A 19,989-nucleotide genomic window follows, 5' to 3' on the forward strand; every position below is an offset into this window, starting at 1 on the left:
TCGTGATGTCACAATTAAATAATAATTTTACGCAATTTATGCCAAATTTCTAGTCACCACTGAACAAACAGGTGGCACTGCTGTAGTTCTTTTATCTCCTGGAAACATCTAAATGGCTGACTCAGTAGAATTACTGTGACCTTGAAAATACCAATAATGTATAACTCAGCAACACGTGAGTATTTTTAAATACAATTTGGTATCCTGAAAACTTCTATATCAAAGCTATCGGGTAGCACAACTATTCAACTAAGAATTCCCAGTGACTGATTATAGTTCCTTAAAAATTTAATGACCTTGAAATTTCCTATTTCCGAACATAATAATGATAGCCGTTTTTAAAAAGTTCACAGTCCGAAAAATAAAACTACCTTTAAGTCCCAAATCTTAACCTATCACTCACCCACACTTACTTTATCTAAAATATAACTTCTTTTTGAGCAACACTCCCAAAAACCTTCTTTATTAATTAATTTTAATAGCGCACTAATTTAGCTAGCATACAGCTGGTGCCACCAGTTCCAGCTGTATGCTAGCTAAATTAATCATTTTCCAAACTGTTGCATTTTTTTTTTTTTTTTTTTTTTAAATCTTTATCTGATCTTTTGGACACCGATGTATAAGGCTGTGAAATCAGAAATAAATCAACTTTTTATTTTTAAATTTCTCTGGATTTTAGTATATAACAATATACAACAGAATTTTTAATGTATTTATATGTTATTCCACAGTCTGGATAGGCCACAGTACTAGTAGAATCATCATTATGAAAAAATATAAATGAAAGAGTAGAATATAAGAGAAGCTATGTGGAAACAACCATAATGAACTAGCACATACAAAGCTGCAGACACTAATTTCACTGGAATATGTTAATTTTATAAATAGTAACAGTACCAAAGAAATAAAAACTATAAAAATATATAGGAGGACAAGAGGTGTATTGACCATGAAATATATGTGAATCTGAAAGAATAGGCAGAGGCCAAGAATAATTTATAACAAAAATCAATAAATATAAAGCTACTGAAGAGATTGACTTAAAATAGTGTGAAATATAATTTAATAAAAAAGTGCATGCCAAAAGCACGGGAACCTCCGAATTTAATTTAAATTATTAATACAGAAGAAAAATAATATCACCCACTGTGGCTTAAAATTAAATTTGCCTTCATCCTTTCTCCTCTTTATTACATATGTGATATTTCACAATTTAGACTCAGAAATTTAGGAATTAGTGTCTGCAGCTTTGCCTGCATTATTAATTTAATAACACATTATTTAAATTAATAACACGTTTTTTCTGCATTATTAATTTAAATCACTTTGCGATTTCTGTTTCTGCTGCTTGGGATTCCTATGCTTTTGGCATATTGTTTTGCACTGAATTATGTGATATGTCACACTTTGAAAACTGTGTGTTCATTTGTTCATGCAGTGTCATATAGCTTCTGTGTATTCTACTCTTCCACTTATATTTTTTTATAATTTATATTTGTAACAGTATGCCAAAAGCACAGGAATCCCAAGCAGCAAAAACAGAAATCGCAAAGTGATTTAAATTAATAATGCAGTAAAAACATGTTATTAATTTAAATAATGTGTTATTAAATTAAATTAAATTTGGATTGCACATTCAGTTTCCACCTCTTTGTGCTTATGTTGCAGTTCTAGGTTTATTTGCCATTATAGATTCTTTCCTTTTGTGGCGTTTTGGTGGCGTAATTGCTACAGCCATTCAAATTAGTATCTTTATTCCTTATTTGATGGTTTTTTAAATGCCATTTATCAGTCATGATATCTCAGTAGCAGTCTGAATAGTATGGCTTTGTGGCTGACATTTCTTCATCTTTAATTCTTTCTGTTTATTGCATATGAGCTGTTTTAATATAGACCTTGGCTCACTCAGATAGTTCTGTTTCCAACATCCCTGTAGCCATAAAAATTTATATTTTAATTTTTAGTCACAATGGGCAATACAGAGTGCAGCAATTGGAAAACAAGACTGATGATAGAAAAAATAATGATCCCATTTAGTAGCTAACCTTGGTAACTTCCTCCTGCATCCACATGTTTCTTGCACCAATCACAGAAAGACTGGTGGAAGGCCATGACTGGTGTACTGTTCACATCACAGCTCTTTGAATGGTGTCAACATCATCAAAATAACATCCTTTCAGTGGTGTGCTGAGCTTTGGGAACCAAAGAAGTCACATGTGGCTAAGTCTGATAAATAAAGTGGTTGCATATACAGTATACAAACTTTTATGCTAGCCAAAGACTCCCAAACAATGAGACCCTTGTGACTTGGCATGTTGTGTAAGAGGAACCAACTGCTGAAGTGATCAGCATGGTTTTGATTTTTGACCTTTCTTGACAAACTTTTTTTGGCTTTCAGAGAGTTTTCCGGCTTCGACTCCATACTTTGTCACTTAGTTTTGGGGCCATACTGAAAACACCACATCTCATCACCCATAATGATCAAATTCAGGAAGTTGTGTTTGCTTTCAACAGCCTCAATAAATTCTCTGCGGTGTTCAACTAACACCTGTTATTGACCATCTGTTAACAAATGTAGAACAAACTGTGCACTGACCTCCATTTTCTTCAAATCCCGGGTTATTATTTGTTGGATGGTTTCATTATTAACGCACAGATCTGAAATCATTTGGAGCATTGCACATCAGATCATTGGCAATGATTTCCCGCACCTTTGCAATCAACTGGCCTTTGAACTGTGTTTGCTGGACCTAGGTGTTCGTCGTCTTCTAGTGATTCTCTTCCCTTGGGTGAAACTTTTATGCTACTCAAACGCATGCACAAGACAGACAATTCTCTCCATACACTTACTTCATCATTTGAGACATTTCCGTGGCACTTTTGCCCAGTCAAACACAAAACTTGATATTTGCTCTTTCTTCCATTGGCCCTCCACAACACAGACACAGGAGAGACATACAGTTCAGCCCACACTACATTCTGAAATGGTCACAATTTCCACTGACCTTGACTGCAGTGCTTGAAGAGCAATCACTCTTTCACTTCTTATTTACTTCTAGTAGATGGCAGCTCCAGCACTCATCTCATAACATCAGTCTCGTTTTCCACACACGCTATTATTTTTCTTCCATCTTATTCATTTAAAATACTTTGCAATTTTTGTTTCTACTGCTTGGGATTCCTATGCTTTTCACATGTAGTTTTCTGTTGAATTATGTGATATTTCACGCATTTTATATTAAATTAATCTCTTCAGTAGCTTTGTTTATTATCCTTTTGGTTCTAAATTAAAATTTTTTTTTTTTTTTAGGTACTACTACTATTTTTAAAATTGACATATATATCCAAACATACAGTAGTATTTACAACTGTGCTTTTGAATGTTTTGAATATATTTCTCAAATTTAAATTATAGTAAAACTAAAAGTTATGTATTTTGTTCTCTTAGTGGTTTGCTAATTACTACCTTTCTGTATTATTTGAGAATTATAAAATTTTTCTTCATAGTTGAATTCAGAAACTCAACTTATTTTTGTTACCACAGACTTTAAAAGAAGATACAAGACCTCTGAAGTCTCATTCTAAGCTTAGCTAGTTGGTTTGCCCCCTCTCAACTAACTAAATATTTTTGTAAAATTATCAAAATTCATCAGCATTTTAAAGTTCTGTATCATACCTTCTCCAGTTTTATAGTTCTCTAATCAGGTACTGAAATTGCATGCTTCTTGGAACTTATTCATTGTGATTTGTTCAACACTCTCTTGGTGTCTCTTTTAGTACAGATTAAATTGTTTAACATTAAAGGCTATTTTCAGTTTATGAACTCAATTTACTTCTTGAAAAATAAAATCCAAAATAAATACTAACAGCCTTGTTTCCATTGGTCACCATTCATACTATTTATGAAATATGTTACATCATACAGTGTTGCAATGTCTTAATCACTGATCTATGAACAATAATGATTGAGTGTGATTTGAAAATTTCTAAGCCTAGCTATGATTTTCAGACCTCTAAAACTTTATACAAATAGTAGAACTGGTTATTGATCTTGTGTATGAAATTTAGTGTTTCTACATTAATCTCTTCTCGTGTTAAAAATTTCTATTTTAATGTATTGTGAGAAGAACATTATGTGAGAATTTTCAATGGAGTTATGAAAAAATATATAACATACTTCACGTTGTTTGTTTATATAAATTAATATTGAGCTTATTGATAGTAAATACATAGTTACAGATATACAATGCAACTAATGCAAAATTTTGAACTGAGTACTATCCCTCAGTTTAAAAAGCCATGGGATAATGTTTTTCTAGGACAACTTTTTTTGTTATTCTGCCAGCCAGAGGTGAGTTCTCTAGTAAGTCTTCCTGTTTTTCCTCAAAAGCAAGGCATTTCCTTTAACCCTGCTTATTTCAGTTTGTTCCATAACATCACAATTAAGGACATCAGCATAAAACACTGCTAAACCTTCAAAACATTGTGCTCTCTCCATCCAGAAATACATCCTTCTCAAGAGGAGATATCTCCAGAATCTTTTTGTGAAAGTAATTTTCCTTGGACTGATCAGGAGGATTACTTTTCAGAGTTACAGATTACTTAATCAGTATTACGTTGACTACAGCTGCAGCTCCTCAGCTTTTTGATGAAGTTGTATACCAGCCCTAAGTATTGGGTGGTTATAAAGATCTTTTCCACTTTTAAAAATCAAGAACTCGTAAAACTATAGGTTGTATATGTGTGATTTTTTTTTTAACTTTAAAAAAATTTGTTCAAAATTTGACTACTCCAGTAAACAATATTCATTCCAATAAACAAGTCAGCTTTTGCTTTCTTTATAAAAAAAAAAAAAAAAGAATGACTCTGGGAATGGGAAAATTGCAGTGTCTGCCCATCAAGATCTTCTTCTTGGTCATCAAAATAAAAAAGATTGATGCTGTAGCTCTAACTTAAGTAATATACTAAGAATGAAAGATAGAATACTGCTCTGCATTAATTAGAAGTAATTTATTGAACAGCATTTGCCACTCTTTGTTGTACTGGCTGAATAATAATAAACTAAAATAAACATGGATGAAAACCCAAAGTAAAAACAGAAAAATAAAAAAAACAGTAAGGGAAGGGAATATTACCATATGTTTCGATCAAATTGTTATAGCCTTCAACAGGGGATTTTGGGAGTTTTTAGACTGGGAAAAAAAAAATACACAGTGTATTTTTTAGATATATTTTACAGGTGACCACCAGATAGTGAGAACAATCTGTCTAATGAGTGGAATGCCAGTGTGGTAAATGCTATATTGGGCAATTATACTGAAGGCTGGGTGCCCAAATAGTTGAACACACTGGGTGACTTTGGGGGGTGGGATGTGGCATTTTACCACATTTGTTGGTCCATGGAGCAACTTGATTACAGTCTTCCTCTACTTTTGTAGTGTCATCAAGTTGCTCCATGGACCAACAAATGTGGTAAAATGCCACATCCCACCCCCCAAAGTCACCCAGTGTGTTCAACTATTTGGGCACCCAGCCTTCAGTATAATTGCCCAATATAGCAAATTGGACACCTGTAAGAACTGTATTCTCTCAACAGTTACTATTTCCTGGCTTGTCTGTTTTGAATACACAGTGATCTATGTAAGATGACTGAGGGAATTGAATGGACAATGCTTGGTTTGGTTGGCTGTCTATAAAGCCTCTTGCTTGAATTCTTTGGGGCCTCTGATGCCAGCTTAAGTAACTCTGGACTTGGGAGGAAGTAGGGTATTTTCCTGGGTGACATCTGAGATTGGGGAAAGGGACAATCCAAGAAGGAGGACTGGTGAATCTGCCAATATTTCTGTTGATCTGGGCTGTTCAGAATGCACCAGGCTTCAGTGAATGCTCCTCAGCAATGATTACAAGAGACTTGGAGTATCTTAAGGTTTAAAGGTATTGTTCCTACAAATGTGGTAAAATGCCACATCCCCCAAAGTCATCCAGTGTGTTCAGCTATTCAGGCACCCAGCCTTCAGTATAATTGCCTAATGTAGCATTTACCACAATGGCATTCCACTCATTAGACAGATTTTTCTCACTATCTGGTGGTCACCTGTAAAATATATCTAAAAAATATAAAACATAAATTTATGTAGTGCAGTTTGATTATTTTGATATTTTCCTTCACTCCTGGCTAGTATGGAAATGTGAAATGGGGAGGGACTTAAACTGTTGAATGCATTTTGTGATGATGCATGATGCATTTGGTGAACTCTGGGATAATTGTTGAGGAGGAGAATGTTTCGGATCCAGTGAAATTTGGAGACTAAGTTTTGAGGACTACAAAGATTCAGGGCCTGTTGAGGCCCTTAGTTAATCCAGCTGGAGAGGTTGTCTGAAAGAAATTCAGAATGGTGTATCGGTGGAGTTCCTGTAAACAGCCATGGAAAGAGGTACTCTTCTCTGATGAGTATGCCAAGGAAGGGTAAGATGTTCTGTGTGTTCCTCCATTTTAAAAGTAAAAGAAATGTCAGAGTAGATTTTTTTAATGTGGGATAGGAATTAGTCCAAATTATCCTTACCATGGTTCTAGATTAAAAGCACGCCATCAATGAACTTAACTCATAGCTTAGGAATGGAAGTGGCAGTTCTTTCAGATATTTCCATGAAGATCTCTGCAAGCAAGAGTAAAAGAGGGTTTCCTGCTGAATCCCTTAGTTTAGAGTAAAAACAAACTCTCCTTGAAACTGGAAATAGGGCTGATCAGCTGTGAAATTGATCAAACACAAGATGTCACCTTTGGAAAAAGGCAAATGTGGGTGTCAAGACAAATGCTAAGACTGGTTATAGTGTCCTTGAGAGGGAATGTTAATAAACATGGACACCATGTTGACACTGGTCAAAACTTCCTTGGATGTAGGAGTATATGTTTTGGTCTGTCTAGGAAGTAACAGGAAGTAACCTCCATATTGACGAAACCATATTGATGTTTCGTCAATATGGAGATCCTAGAGTTTGCTAGGAGGGGCCCAAGTGTACTAGCATCTTGAGATCGTGGCACTTGTAGGCACCAGGATGAATTGAGACCCCAGCAGAGGATATGTTCTTCTGTATCAAAAAGTTGTATGCTGTTAAAAAGCAGCAACTGCTGCTGTTTGATAAATTATTTCTTATTCATGCAGGGCAATTTCTATCTTTAATTCTTAGTATATCTTGTTACCTAAATTAGCATTAGCAGAGGCATATGATGCAAGAAAGCAAGCTTATACAGCATCAGCCAAAAAAAAACAAAAAAACCCCTTCCCATTTCAACTATCCATTCGCTCCAAAAGTTTATCCAATTCTTCCTTGAATTTATTTAAATCAGCTTCCAGAACAGAAGGAAGTTTGTTCCAACAATCAACTATCTGCTCGCTAAAGACAAATTTCCACACATCAATTCTACAACTGTCTTTCCTCAATTTGAGTTTATGCCCTCTCAGTTCATAATCTGAACAAGAGGAAGAATTCCATCAGCATTGAGCTTGCTCAAACCATTCAAGGCTTTATACACCTCAATCGGATCACCTCACAGGTGTCTAGTCTTCGGATGCTTTTAATTTGCAGAACTTAAGCCTTTCATGATGAGAGTACCCCTTTGTTCCCCTCACCAGTCTTGTTGCCCTTCTCTGTACTTGTTCTAGAAACTCTACATCCGTCCTAAAATGAGGCGTCCAGACCTGTACACAGGTGTGCACACCTGTACTCAAGGTGTGCCCTGACCATTGCCTTATACAAAAGTATAATCACTTCCTTATGCTTGCTAGCAAAATTCCTGTATATCACTGACAAGACCCCATTGTATCATCTGCAAACTTCAACAGTAAACCTGGTATACCTTCATTAATGTCATTGATAAATATACAAAGTAACAATGGGCCCAACACCGAACTCTGAGGACAGAACTAATAACATTATTCCACGAGGAGCAGTGTCCATTGATTATCACACTCTCTGTCTTCTCCTACTCAACCATCCTTTTATCTATTGTAGCAACTTGCCCTTAACGCCATACTATTACGATTTGTTCAGTAGTCTCCCATATATAATATCGGTGTAGATACACCATACTTAACCCATAAAATTAAACTACATACGTAGCGTAAAGACATCTCTTTAATTTTATCTCATATTGTGGCTACCTTCACAACGAGATTTTATTATTATTAGCCATATGGTGCAAGAGAGAGAGTCACCAATAAAGAAAAGAATGATGATATCCAGCTCAGGACCCTGGGTGTGCCAAGTGGAATACCGAGTCTGTTTCCTGAATGGTGTATAGAGACCAGTCTTCCTGAGTACCAAGAGTTTTTCTCTGTGCGATTTAGAGTGCTCTTTGAAAACAATATAGTTTTATTTCTTTTCTTGTGTGATTTTCTCCTCTTTTTTTCAAATCAAGTGGTTCTTTGCTTGCAAAGTCAGAAGTAAGAACCCAGAAAGGGGATCCACCTTTCTTTTCCTAGTCTTTATATCAAATACTAATCACTCTACTAACTTCAATAACCACTTGGTCACTGGTGGCACAGCTCCTGCCTCCATGTGGCAGGGCTGGTAACCTGGGGGAAAATCCATCCCTCAGGGCTAAAAGGAGCAGAAATGGAAACTGATGTATTTCCACGCTTAGAACCCAAGAGCTCTCAACATGACATTGACACCGACCATGACTTCTCTCTTTCAAAGAGACTTAAAAAGGACACTAGGAAGCAGGAATTTCCAGCTTTTCTCATAGTACACTCTTTGTCATCCCAACCTGTGAGCAAGCTCTCCCCTTTCATCATCCAGAGATGCCTAGAAAATACCGCAGGTTCACCAAAAATGGTTAAATGTCTCCAATCAGGAGATTTACTAATAGAGATATCTCGTTCAAGATATTCTAAGTTACTATTACAACTTACTTCTTTAAGTGGAATACCAATTCAGGTTACCCCACACAACACACTGAATTCTTCCAAGGGAGGGAGTGATCTCCGAATGGGATCTGTTAAACGTTTCTGAGGAAGAAATTGTCCTGGAGCTAAAAGATCAAAATGTGTCTCATGCAAAATGAATCATGATCAGAAAAGACAGCAACTTAACTCCCACGCAAAACATAATCTTAACTTTCAGTACTTCAAATCTGCCGGGTTCTGTCAAAGCAGGTTACTTGAATTGCTGCATTAAGCCATATATCCCAAATCTGCTTAGATGTTATAAATGTCAAAAGTTCGGCCATTCTCAGACAGAATGCCGTGGAGATGCTATATGTCCGAACTGCGGCGGCAAAAATCACGCACAAGCAGAATGCAAGGCTCTAACACCACAGTGTCCTAATTGTAGTGGCAAACATCCAGCTTACTCCAAAGATTGTGAACTATGGAAGATTGGAAAAAAAATACAAAAATATAAAATTGAAATTAGTCCCTTACCAAGAAGTGAAAAAACAGGTCAACTTTACCAAAACACACTTATGCTTCTACCATTCACAGACACAAATCAATGGCATGTCAGACAGAAGTATCCATCTCTCCAAAAATATCAATATCAGACTGGGCTCGATCAGTACTCTTTATCCGGCATCCATCTAAACCAAATTCAGTAGACCAAAGCAATAATATGTCACTCACAATTCCATCCCAGAGACCTCCGCATTGTCAGGTAGCAGAAAATTTGCAAAGATCGTATCCTATTGAGACGAAAGAATCATGCCTAACAAGCATGGGTACAGATGATACTATCGGTCAAGAAGAACTGCTCGAAATACACACAGAAGGTGATATGGACGATAGCAGTGAATCAGGACGTCCCACATTTCCTCGGAAAAAAAAAATCAAAACCAGACTGTCATAAACAATCAGCTTATAAAAAGCAGTCAGATACATCTTTCACGAACAAAACCAAATAATGGAACACATCATTCAATGGAATTGTAGAGGTTTTCACAGCAAAATCGATGATATCAATGAACTAATTCACTGCTTCAATCCTGTTGCCATGTGCCTTCAAAAAACCAACTTGATGCCCCAAGTTTCCACTACAGTCAAAAATTACACTATCTTCAGACAAGATAGATCTGACACTAATAATGCTCATGGGGGGAGTAGCCATCCTGTTGGACTCAAGAGTTCCCTCCAGATGCATTCCATTGCAAACCTCTTTAGAAGCTGTTGCCACACGCATAGTAATTGGAATCACTGTTACATTGGTCTCAATTTATCTTCCACCTAATCGTCCATATTCTATTCAGGAAATCAAAGATCTTGTGTTGCAAGTACCAGTTCCCTTCTGTCTACTAGGTGACTTTAATGCTCACCACCCATTATGGGGTTACTCCAGCGTAGACAGGTGTGGAAAGCTTATTGAAATGTTGATAGACAGACAGGATTTAACATTGTTGAATACTGGCCCTCCTACCTATGTTCATTTTCCTACCGGCTCAACCTCCACAATAGACCTTTCCATTTGCTCTCCAGTGCTCTATCCAAGTATCAAGTGTGTAACTCTTAATGAATTATGTACCTTTTCCTCCCAATAATATGCAAAGTTCAAACTTCCTGTTCATTACCAAAGGCTGACTGGATGAAATACAGCAGGCTTGTCTCATTCGACAACCATATCATACAGTGCTCTTCTCTCAACCATATTACCGAACATATAACAAACCAAATTCTAACAGCTGCAACCGCCGCTGCCATTCCACAATACCAAGTTAGAAAAGGCGAAAATTAAATTATTGGTGGAACGAAGAGCGCAACAATGCAAAAAAAGAGAAAAACAAAGCATAGAATCAATTCCACAAACATCCAACCACTTCCAATCTTATTAATTATAAGCGACTTAGAGCAAGAGCCCGTTATGTCAGATGGAAAGCAAAAAAAGAATCTTGGATTAAATTCGCTTCCCCAGTTAATAAAAATACAGACATCTGGAATAAGATAAAATTGTTAAATGGCAAAATTCCTCCAACTTCTATTCCACTAATTAACTGGAATGGACAGGAACTCTCTACCCCCTGCAGAAATCACAAATGCATTTGGATCTGTATTTTCTCACTTGTCCTCAACTGCTTATGACCAATCATTTCAAAAAATGAAAGATGTAACTGAAAAATCCAAACTGAATTTCACTGAATCACCATGGACCATTCACCATTGTTGAAGTGCAACGTGCTCTTACCAACACAAGGAACAGTGCAGCTGGCCCTGATGGGATATTTTATATAATGCTCAAAAATTTAGATCCAAAGTCACACTCATCACTGCTTATCTTCTTCAATCAAATCTTCACTGAACATACATTCCCAATCTCCTGGCGTCATGCCTACATTCTGGCTATCCCAAAACCTGGTAAAGACTATTCTGTTCCTCATAACTACAGACCAATTTCACTTACCAGCTGTCTGAACAAAACCCTCGAAAAAATGATTCATCACCGTCTGACTTGGTACCTTGAGTTCCAAAATTTAATCAATAGCAATCGATTTGGATTCAGAAAAAATCGATCATCATTGGACCTTATGATTAAAGCTGAAGCAAACATCAGAAATGCATTCATCACCTTGAGTCCCAAAATTTAATCAATAGCAATCAATTTGGATTCAGAAAAAATCGATCATCATTGGACCTTATGATTAAAGCCGAAGCAAACATCAGAAATGCATTCATCAAAAAAGGAGCATCTCGTTAGTCTGTCTGGATATTGAGAAAGCCTTTGACACCACATGGCATTTCGGCATTTTAAAGGATCTACATTCTCTTGGCCTGAGAGGAAATTTGCAATGTTTCATCCAAAATTTCCTACAACAAAGATCCTTTCAAGTTTGTTATCGGGGAACTCTCTCTAAAAACTTTGTCCAGGAAGAAGGAATCCCTCAAGGGTCTGTTCTCAGTGCCACTCTACTCGCAATTAGAATTAATCACTTAACTGAACTCATTTCAAAAACAGTGGACTCATATCTTTCTGCCGATGATCTCACAATCTCATGCTACTCTCAAAACATGAACTATATTAAGAGACAATTGCAGGTATCAATAAATCAGATCCAGGTTTGGATGACACAAAACGGTTACAGACTATCCAGCCAGAAATCTACTTCCATTCACTTCTGTACCATACATAAAATGCATCCTAATCCTGAACTCCAATTAGATAACCATCCTATTCCAATAGCAAATAGTATTCGTCTGCTTGGCTTAATTTTTGACAGTAAGTTAATCTATCAAAAACACATTGAACATCTCCGTACAGCTTGTCAAAAAAAAAATGATGAACGTACTCCAAGCCTTATCAGCAACAATCTAGGGAGCAGATCGTTATGCCTAGCTTCATTTATATAGATCCATAATCAGATCTCGTCTGGATTATGGCGCGCCTGCCTTCGATTCTGCTAGGGAAAGTGCTTTATCTCGCCTCAACCCTGTTCAACATTCAGCTCTTAGAATAGCTCTAGGTGCATTCAGAACATCTCCAGTACAAAGTCTCTATGTAGAAGCCTATGAAGCTCCTCTAAACATCAGAAGAAAGATATTACTGAACTACGCAACCAAGATCCAAAGTCAATCGACCCATCCTAATCGGTCAATATTTAATGATCCGCAACTCGCGACCTTTTATAGAAACAAACCACAAGCAACAAGGCCTGCCGTTATTAGGTTAATGGAACTAGCAGAAAACTGGATTATACAACTCAAAGTCCACCATGGTCTGTCATCATGCCATCTTTTGACAGTTATTTCCACCAATGGGGAAAACACTCTTTAACTGGTATTAACATCCAAGAGTTGCACATTGCACACATATACAATGTTATCCTGACTTCGCTAAAATATATATATACTGATGGATCGAGGTGGATCAGGTACAGCAGTGGTATTCCATGACACTATCATTTCTGTATCACTTCCAACAGAATGCAGTAGTTACACCACTGAATTATATGCCATAAAGCTTGTTCTGGAAAACATTTTCCATCTGTCAATCGAAAAGAGAATAATCTACACAGACTTGCAAAGTGCCCTATTAGCAGTGCAAAAGATTTCCCCACCTACTCATCCATTATTACTACAGCTCATCAGATTAGAGTTGATTCATCTCAGAGATCATCGGCAAAAGGTTGTCTTCTGCTGGATCCCAGGCCATACTGGAATACCAGGAAAAGAAATTGCAGATGATGCTGCCAAGCATCCATCCACCACAGCCCCAATGAATTTTCTGGTCCCATTCAGTGATTACAAAATGCATATACGAAATATATGTAAGGAACGATGGATCAGTGGCAAATGCATATTCATAACAAACTCCTTGAAATTAAATCTGTACCGCAATTATGGGCCTCCAATTTTCGCTCAGACAGACAAGAAGAGGTAGTCCTGGCCAGAGCCCAAATAGGCCACACTCATTTGACCCATCTATTCCTGTTATCAGGTAATGACCCTCCACAGTGTTCACATTGCCACAGGCCACTCACAATAAAACACATTCTCCTGAAATGCACCTTGTATAACAGTTCCCATCTAATTTCATTCACTTCTCTCTCAAATTTACAGGAATTGTCACTTAGCCATATCATAAGCAAAAATTCAAACCTTACAGAATTTTTCTTCTTTCTGGAAGGAATAGGTTTATATAACCATTTCTAACTGCTTCCATAGAAGCCAATAAAATTAGTATTAACTATTTTGATAGGTGCAATATGGCCTAAGTAGCCTTTGCACCAGAAAAATCCAAGCACAACAACAACTTCCTGATCCCTCCTCTCATTTCTGTTTACTCTTCTCTGTTTTCAGAAGTGCTTGAAATCCATTGTAAGTAATCTATTCTTGGTAACCTGAAAGCTGAAGTTCATCATGGAAGAAATAAATTTATTAAAATAGAAATACTCTCCCTGCATACAAAAAAGGATGAATTAAGAATCTGAACTAGAATTGAAAAATGCAAACTATTATGTTAGGAGGCTGATCTGTGTATTATGCAGGTTGAAAACCCTGGAATAACTCCCAGGGGAACCCTACACCCTCCACCTGAGATCATCCGACTACGCTGAAAGGACAGAATTCATGGGATACCTGGTTCCTGGGCAACGCGACGTTGTCACCCATCTCGCTAGTGGACGAACCCACTGCTTGGCAGGTATATAAGTACACTGCATTCACATAGACAGTAATTCGATGTCAGTAAGGATAAATGTCAAGAGGTAACCCACTTTGAAAGAGGGATAATAGTGGGTGCCTGACACATAGGTCACTATATTGTGGAGTTGGTACAAAAATTGCACTCTTCCCGTTCGATGCTATCTAGAGTGTATCAGGAATACGCCATTTCCGGAATAACATCTCATTTTGGACAGTGCTATGGGCAGAGAAAGGTGGTGGATGAGCATGGCCGTAGACATCTGTCTTGCATTGTTTCAGCCAACCGAAGAGTGACAGTGGCACAAATTACTGCCGACTTCAACGAGGTAGTTGCCAACCCACCAGAGTCCCATTCTAACACCACGACACAGGACTCTATGCCTCAACTGGGCAAAAGAACAGCACTGAACCTTGGATGATTGGAGACAGATCTCCTGGTCCGAAGTCCCGTTTCCAGTTATTTCGAGCAGATGGGAGGGTGCGTATTTAGCTGAAACTGCATGAAGCTATGCACCCATCATGTCAAGTAACTATTCAGGCAGATGGACGATCGGTAATGGTCTGGGGCATGTTCAACTGGCGCATGTTGGGATTTCTGGTACATCTCGACACATCTCTGAACATCTTAATGGGTTATGTGTCCATCCTTGCAGACCATCTGCATCCCTTCATAGTCATCGTGCACTCACAGGGCAATGGACTCTTCCAGCAGGGCAATGCACTTCCCCCACAGAGCTGTGGTGACTAGAACATGGTTTGAAAAGCATTCCGCAGATTTTACCACCATAGAATGGCCTGTCCGTTCACCAGACATGAACCCTGTGGAGCATCTTTGGGATGCTGTGGAAAAGTCCATTCGAGCTTTGGATCCTCCACCCAGGAATGCGACGGAATTATATACAGTGGTGCAGCAAGCATGGATGGAGATACCTGTGTAAGTCCAATAGTTCACGGAATACTTCCGTGAACTATTGGACTTAACTACCTCGCCATGTGACTGCCCCTATACCTACCTGCCCATTACTAGGTAGGTATCCCATGATTTCTGTCCACTCAGTGTACAACTTTGACTGAAGAGGATGCTTAGAAATTCCTCTTGTCATAGATGGGAATCAAACTCAGACTTCAAACAAGTAGCAAGTGGTGAAACAACTCTAAACTAGGAGTTTATTTAAACAGAAAGGTTAAAGCACTTTACATGGTTATAAAGTAATAATGCCATCTTACATTTCCTCTACCAGAACCAGCTTCCAGAATTCTCTTAGGACACATTGAACCACAGCAGCATGAAATAAGAGAACACATGTCACAAGAACCAAAAGTAACCATTTGATGAGATCAGTTGGGTCACATGGACTGTGATTCCTGCAGACAGGGTCCTTTTCCTTGTAGTTGATTTGTGCATGGTAGATATGTGGCATAGAAGGGTTGCCAAGGAGTTCTTTAATTTCACTTAGTGGTTGTGACAGATGAGTTGAGGATATTAACATTTACCTCTACCTGAAGAAATAGGGTGGAGTGGGGGGGGGAGAGCATATAGCATCCCATTTAACTTCTGAGTTTTAGAACATGTCTGGGCCATATATGTTGTTTTGTTTTTTTTGGAGTGAGTTTCTTCTTAAAATTTTGTAAATTCTTAAAAAGGAAAACTTTGTGTATTAATTTGTTCTTATTTTGGTCTGGCCTTCCAGTATCAGAGTAAAGTTATTTCAAAAATAGTCTTGATTTTTTTTTTTTTTTATCTCAAAAAATCACATAAAACAATTTGAAAAAAAATCATAAAAAATTCATAAATTGTTTTATTCCTTTTTTTGTTTGTGATGCCGTCTTCTACATCTATTTGTCTATCACCTGATTCAGGTTCATAAACTTTATAAGCCAAAATTGGGCACCTCCATGGGCAGGAGCAGCAGTGCATAGCACACGCTCCTTGATTAGACTGGGGTTCAAGCCCGTGACCACCAAATATGGAGGATGCGGAAAGGTCAGGGAATGACCACTGCATATCCCCGGAGCAATATGGCCTTAGTTGCTAATGCTCCTAAAAACCAAAAATAACAAATAACAATAAGCCAAAATTGTACAATGGTGGCTAACAGAGTTGATATTCTCCAATTTTAAAATCTATTTTCATTGGCCCTGAATGAAAATCTGTTTCTACAATTACTTAGAAACACAGATAAAAGATGGCACTAACTGGCAGATTTGTAATGGACTTTGAAGCATTGAATGACATGATTTTGAAAAATATATAAATATATACTCCTCTGTGCCAACACATGAAAAATGCCTGGAGATGCAGGAGGAATAGTAAATATTTTGGGAGGTTATAGTATCGATTATTCTGAGTAAAAAAGTTCCTATAAACATGTGTCCAATTCTCAATGGATATGGAGATACAGCTGTTTGAAACTGGCATGCACAAAGCCATTATGAGAGGTATTAAAAAATGATAAATAACTTATTGTTTGTATTTATTGACTTTTTGAATGATACAAAACAAATAATTGACAAATTTTTTACAGTTCACAATAAATGTTCGAAAATCCCACCACCAACCACAATGCACTTTGCAACTCTTGTGATAATGTGACGTTCTTCTGGGATCATCTTCACATTCCTTTATGAGGGCAGCAGTATCCAAAATGCGAGCGAGCAATTTTTCTCTTGTATTCACCTTTTCTGTGTATACTGCTCTTTTCGTCCATCCCCCAAACAAAAATCTGACGGAGTGTGAGGTCTTGGAGACCTTGGCTAATGAATGGGACCACTGCTGCCATTCATGGAAAGTTCAATTTAGATATTGTATCATCAGGCAGGTATAATGTGCAGGAGTTCTGTCATGCTGAAAGTACATACCAATCCTTGTAGCCAAGGGAACATCCTCCAGTAGTAACAGAAGTTCGTTTTGCAGAAATTCTAGGTAAATGGGCCCTGTAAAACAATTTTGTAACACAACAGGCGCCCAATCAACTGATTGTCAATGATACCGCACCACACATTTACAGAAAAGCGATGTTGAAAATTTGTTTCTACAGTGGCATGTGGATTTTCATCTGACCACCTATGAGAGTTACTGGTGTTGCTGATACCGTCACTGGTGAAATTAGCTTCATTGCTGAACAGTGGGCATCGTCTCCTGGTTGAAGCTGTTGCAACACCTATGTGTGAAATGGATACAAGCCATGCTCACGTAATGTTCGCCATACACTGGGGAACACCGACATGCGTAGAAATTCTTCGTGTGCTAATAGTAGGATTACGTTCTACTAACTGAAGAATGTGTTCTATTTCATCCACATTTTGTTCATTTGCAAATTCAGGAGAAATATGAGTGCTGGGAATTGTGCCAGTCTCACACAGTTTGGTGTAAATGCTCTTGAATCCGGTATTCTGCAATTAGGAAACCATTGACGGTATTCTCTACAAGCTGCAGTAGCACTTGACAAATGCAAAGTACTGCATATGGGTAGAAGTAACCCCCGAGAAACGTACCAACTGTGTGGTACTACGCTTAAGGTGGTAGAAAATGAAAACGACCTGGGAGTAATTGTGCAGTCAGATATGAAGTTTTCTGAGCAATGCAGACAGGCTGCTAGGGCAGGTCATGGGGTTTTGTCAATGATATATAGGAATTTTGCTAGCAGGGAGAAGGTGGTGATTGTCCCTCTGCATAAGGCAATAGTCAGGCCATGCCTTGAGTACTGCGTACAGGTCTGGAGGCCTCATTTTAGGAAGCATGTAGATTTACTTGAGGTGTGGGGAATGAAGGAATACTCTTATCAAGAGAGGCTTGCAAATTGCAGTGGGTGGAGACTAGGCACCTGCACTGTGATCTGATTGAGGTGTATAAGGCCTTGAATAGGTTGAGCACGCTGAATTCTGATGGGATCCTTCCACTTGTTCAGATTACGAACCTAAGGGGGCATAAATTCAAATTAAGAAAAGACAGATGTAGAATAGATGTGCTGAAATTTGCCTTTAGCCAGCGGGTGGTTAATTGCTGGAACAAACTTCCATCTGTCGTTGTGGAAGTTGATAGGTTGAATAAATTTAAGGAGGAACTGGACAGGCATTTGGAGGGAATGGTGGGATTTTTTTTTTTTTTTTTTGGCTGATGCTGCATAAGCTCATACACTTGCTTTCTTGCATCACATGCCACTACTACTACTACTTCCACCACAAAAACCGTAGACCAACACCATATCGGCATATTCGGCATGTGTGAAGATGTGCGCTGTTCTTAACAACACTTCTAGCACCAAACAGCATCAGGTTATAACTGCTTCTTGGTCACATTTGATTCAGGGAGCTGTGCATGCCAGTTTCAAACTGCTGTATCTCTATATTCATTGAAAATTGGACACATGTTTATATGAACTTTTTTACTCAGAATAATCAATACTATAACCACCCGAAAATATTTACTATTCCTCTTGAATCGCCCTGTATACATTGTATATATACATTTTTCATGTGTTGACACGGAGGAGTATATACTCCAAAAAAGAGGCTAAATAGTAAGCCATTTTCAGTGGATGGCAATTTTACGTAGGTTGCAATTAATTAAATGGTCAGGAAAAGAACTTTTTATAATGAAGGCATCTGTATATTCTTGCTTCTGCCAAAACACATCTGTGGCAAGCACTTTGAAGTGTAGGTGAATTTGTGAGATTCTATGATGTCCTCTGTAGTTTCACTAAAGTTGGTGTATCCTAATCTAGAACACATATAATACACTAGATAAGGGTAAACTGCAAGGTGCCTTCCACAGATCTGTTTCAAAAGAGACAAAGGCGCCTCCGTAGCCAGGTGGGAAGGAGCAGCAGTGCGTAGCACACGCTTCTTGATTAGACCGAGGTTCGAGCCCGTCACCACCAAATACGGAGGATGCGGAAAGGTCAGGGAATGACCACCGCATATTCCTGGAGCAATATGGCCTTAGTTGCTAATGCTCCTAAAAAAACAAATAAACAAACAAAAGAGACAAGAATTTTAAAAAAGCTTTTATTAAGGTCTCCTCCTGTGTAATGCCTGTTATCTCCTACTGTTGTTTGCGGCATAATAGCCTTTAGCTGTTGTTGCACCGTTAAACCTCCAACAACAACAACCTCCTGTGTATTTAGTTAATTACAACCTAGGTAAAATCACCATCTATTCAGAATGACTGACTATTTTTAAACAAGTTTTCTACATTTGCTTTCCCCTCCCTACCCTCCTTCACCCAATTGAGTACCCAGAGGTAAATGCTGATGCCTCAATTTGTGTGCCACTACTGTTAGATACTAGTGAAGAACTGCCTGACAACCCTTCCTGTGTTGCAACTGACCATGCAATTAAGGTAGGCCAAAACAAAAATCCTGCAGTCTTATAAAATGGTTTCTTTGTTACTAGTGACAACTCTTGTACAGTAACCCCCGTTATTCGAGGTCGCTGATTTAATATAAAATGAAACCTAAAAAAATGTGAATTTTAAAGTGCCGTGAACATTTTTCGCCATAAAAAAACATGGGCGTGGCTAAAATCATCTTTCCCAGTCAAAACAGCACTCAGTGGGTGGGGGGGGAGAGGGATGACAAAATCGTGAGCGTGAATGTTTCTCGCTAATCCTTGTTCAGTATGTGCTATGCGCTTGTCATGGAAGGTTTCGTCGTTTGCTTTTAATTTATATGCTTATAAATTGATATGCTTACAAAAGTAAAAAATCTACCGTTTTGCAGTGTTAGTGAAAACAGACTTTTTCGAGTGTGTTAACGAAGAAAGTGACTTTATTGTGGACAAGCTCTTTTCTAAATATGGCTACGAATAACAAGGGAATTGTGAAAATATCAAAGGTGATGACAGTAACGAGTAAAATTCAGTT

The 19,989-nt window shown here is 37.9% G+C and overlaps 1 protein-coding gene across 2 annotated transcripts in view; it reads left to right on the top strand.

Annotated features, from left to right (window-relative positions):
- Window positions 1–19,989, top strand: part of LOC150084784 (BTB/POZ domain-containing protein KCTD3) — a 234,236-nt gene that overhangs the window by 202,577 nt on the left and 11,670 nt on the right. The window lies entirely within an intron of this gene.

The sequence above is a fragment of the Mastigoproctus giganteus genome, chromosome 6 (genome assembly GCF_048544385.1).
Source record: "Mastigoproctus giganteus isolate SK-2022 chromosome 6, ASM4854438v1, whole genome shotgun sequence".
Lineage (NCBI taxonomy): Eukaryota > Metazoa > Arthropoda > Arachnida > Uropygi > Thelyphonidae > Mastigoproctus > Mastigoproctus giganteus.